Here is a 4108-nt window from a genome sequence, read left to right as displayed (position 1 = left end):
TGGGATTCCAAGGATCCTCTCATGGCGGCTTATCGCCGTGAAGTTGATGCCATTGCTCGACACTTCAAGGGTTACCAAGTGGAGCACATTGATCGGAGAAAGAATGAGGCGGCTGATGCTCTAAGCCGGCTGGGGTCTCAGCGTAAGCCGGTGCTACCTAACACTTTCTTGGATGTTCTGCATAACCCTTCTGTCAAGTTGCCTACAGAGGAAGACTTGGCTGTTCCTGACCCGGAAGCACAATTGGTAGCGGCTCTTCACGTCATCCCAGATTGGACAGTGCCATATTTGGCTTACATGACCTGGGGCGAGTTGCCTGAGGACGAAACCTTGGCTAGGCAGATAACTCGGTGGTCTAAGTCAATGACGATTACCAATGGGGAGTTACATCATCGCAGTGTCACTGGGGCGTTTCAACGGTGTGTCTCTCCTAAGGAGGGTCAAGAAATTCTTCGTGAGATTCATGAAGGGGATTGTGGCCATCATGCTGGTTCAAAATCCCTTGTGGCCAAAGCTTTTCATCACGGATTTTATTGGCTGACGGTTCAAGCTGACGCGGAAGATCTGGTCAGTAAATGTGACGGTTGTCAGAAATTCTCACGACGGGCTCACGTACCGGCTCAAGAATTGAGGATGATTCCAATTACTTGGCCGTTTGCAGTCTCGGGACTCGACATGGTTGGGCCTTTCAAAAGGTCCAAAGATAAAAAGACCCACCTCTTGGTGGCAGTTGACTGATGACCCACAAGTATAGGGGATCTATCGTAGTCCTTTCGATAAGTAAGAGTGTCGAACCTAACGAGGAGCAGAAGGAAATGATAAGCGGTTTTCAGCAAGGTATTCTCTGTAAGCACTGAAATTATAGGTAACAGATAGTTTTGTGATAGGATAATTTGTAACGAGCAACAAGTAACAAAAGTAAATAAAGTGCAGCAAGGTGGCCCAATCCTTTTTGTAGCAAAGGACAAGCCTGGACAAACTCTTATATAGAGAAAAGCGCTCCCGAGTACACATGGGAATTATCGTCAAGCTAGTTTTCATCACGTTCATATGATTCGCGTTCGGTACTTTGATAATTTGATATGTGGGTGGACCGGTGCTTGGGTGCTGCCCTTACTTGGACAAGCATCCCACTTATGATTAACCTCTATTGCAAGCATCTGCAACTACAACAAAAGTATTAAGGTAAACCTAACCATAGCATGAAACATATGGATCCAAATCAGCCCCTTACGAAGCAACGCATAAACTAGGGTTTAAGCTTCTGTCACTCTAGCAACCCATCATCTACTTATTACTCCCTCCGTTCCTAAATATAAGAATTTTTAGAGATTCCACCAAATGACTACATACGGAGTAAAATAAGTGAATCTACACTCTAAAAAATGTCTACATACATCCGTATGTTGCATTTATTTGAAATGGCTAAAAGACTTATATTTAGGAACGGAGGGAGTACTTCCCAATGCCTTCCTCTAGGCCCAAATAATGGTGACGTGTTATGTAGTCGACGTTCACATAACACCACTAGAGGATAGACCACATACATCTCATCAAAATATCGAACGAATACCAAATTCACATGACTACTAATAGCAAGACTTCTCCCATGTCCTCAGGAACAAAGATAACTACTCACAAAGCATATTCATGTTCATAATCAGAGGAGTATTAATATGCATAAAGGATCTCAATATATGATCTTCCACCAAATAAACCAACTAGCATCAACTAAAATGAGTAATCAACACTACTAGCAACCTACAGGTACCAATCCCAGACTTGGAGACAAGAATTGGATACAAGAGATGAACTAAGGTTTGAGAGGAGATGGTGCTGGTGAAGATGTTGATGGAGATTGCCCTCTCCCGATGAGAGGAGCGTTGGTGATGACGATGGCGATGATTTCCCCCTCTCGGAGGGAAGTGTCCCCGGCAGAACAGCTCTGCCGGAGCCCTAGATTGGTTCCGCCAAGGTTCCGCCTCGTGGCGGCGGAGTCTCGTCCCGAAAGCTTGCTTATGATTTTTCTTCGGACGAAAGACTTCATATAGCAGAAGATGGGCATCGGAGGGCCAACAGGGGGCCCACGAGGCAGGGGGCGCGCCCAGGGGGGTAGGGCGCGCCCCCCACCCTCGTGGCCAGGTGGAGGTCCCCCTGACGTATTTCTTCCGCTCAATATTTTTTATTATTTCCAAAAATAACTTTCGTGGAGTTTTAGGACTTTTGGAGTTGTGCAGAATAGGTCTCTAATATTTGCTCCTTTTCCAGCCCAGAATTCCAGCTGCCGGCATTCTCCCTCCTTATGTAAACCTTGTAAAATAAGAGAGAATAGGCATAAGTATTGTGACATAATGTGTAATAACAGCCCATAATGCAATAAATATCGATACAAAAGCATGATGCAAAATGGACGTATCAACTCCCCCATGCTTAGACCTCGCTTGTCCTCAAGCGAAAGCCGATAACGATAAATATGTCCACATGTTTAGAGGTAGAGGTGTCGATAAAATAAAATACGGACATGAGGGCATCATGATTATTCTCATAACAACATCATATATGGATATTGTCATATGATTTCTTATGCTCAAGTAATAATCTATTCACAATGCAAAGTATGAATCAGAAACTTTATTGAGAACTAACAAACTATAATCTCAGTCATTGAAACAATTGCAATTTATCATAACATCAGAAGGAGTCTATGTCAGAGCTTTCTAGCAAGTCCACTTACTCAACTATCATTTAGTCTTTCATAATTGCTAACACTCACACAATACTTGTGGTTACAAAATTTTAATCGGACACAGAGAAAGATAGGGGCTTATAATTTCGCCTTCCAACCTTTTACCTCAAGGGTAATGTCAACAATAATAGTTCATGCTAACCCTCATCCAATTAGATATATATATCAGGATCTTTCCAACATCCTCTGCTTGCCAAAGGATAAAATGTAAAAAGGAAAGGTGAAGATCACCATGACTCTTGCATAAGGTAGAAGATAATAGTAAAAGATAGGCCCTTCGCAAAGGGAAGTAGAGGTTGCCATGCGCCTTCAGGGTTGGATGCACAAAATCTTAATGCGAAAGAACGTCACTTTATATTGCCACTTGTGATATGAACCTTTATTATGCAGTTCGTCGCTTTTATTTCTTCCACATCACAAGATCGTATAAAGCTTATTTCCTCCACACCAATCAATCATACATATTTAGAGAGCAATTTTTATTGCTTGCACCGATGACAACTTACTTGAAGGATCTGACTCAATCCATAGGTAGATATGGTGGACTCTCATGGCAAAACTGGGTTTAAGGGTATTTGGAAGCACAAGTAGTATCTCTACTCGGTGCAAAGAATTTGGCTAGCATGAGGGGGAAAGGCAAGCTCAACATGTTGGATGATCCATGACAATATACTTTATCTCAGATATAAGAAAACATAACCCATTACGTTGTCTTCCTTGTCCAACATCAACTCTTTAGCATGTCATATTTTAATGAGTGCTCCCAATCATAAAAGATGTCTAAGATAGTATATTTATATGTGAAACCTCTCTTTCTTTATTACTTCCTATTAATTGCAACGATGACCAAAGCTATGTTTGTCAACTCTCAACAATTTTTAATCATCATACTCTTTCTATGTGAAGTCATTACTCTCAATAAGATCAATATGATCTCTTTGTTTCCCCCCTTTTTATTCTTTTCTCTATTCTTTTATTCACTCAAGATCATGGCAAAATAATCAAGCCCTTAACTCAACACTAATATTTATTATAAAGCTCACGGACTCGATTACATAGAAAGATCATAAAGCAAAACTCAAAAATGGATCATACCAAAACTTTTATTCTACTAGATCAAGATACTACTAAATAGGATCGAACTAAGAAAAACGGTAAAGATAGGAGATGTGGTGGTGATACGATACCGGGGCATCTCCCCCAAGCTTGGCAGTTGCCAAGGGGAGTGCCCATACCCATATGATTATGTCTCCTTTGCTGGTGAAGGGATTGTTGATGATGTAGGCTTGTCGTCCATCTTCCAAGGCATAGGCTCACCATCATAGAAGGATGATCGAGTCTCCGGGATCCTTAAATCTGCAG

This window comes from Aegilops tauschii, chromosome 1 (genome assembly GCF_002575655.3).
Source record: "Aegilops tauschii subsp. strangulata cultivar AL8/78 chromosome 1, Aet v6.0, whole genome shotgun sequence".
Lineage (NCBI taxonomy): Eukaryota > Viridiplantae > Streptophyta > Magnoliopsida > Poales > Poaceae > Aegilops > Aegilops tauschii.
This window is presented reverse-complemented; position numbering follows the sequence as displayed.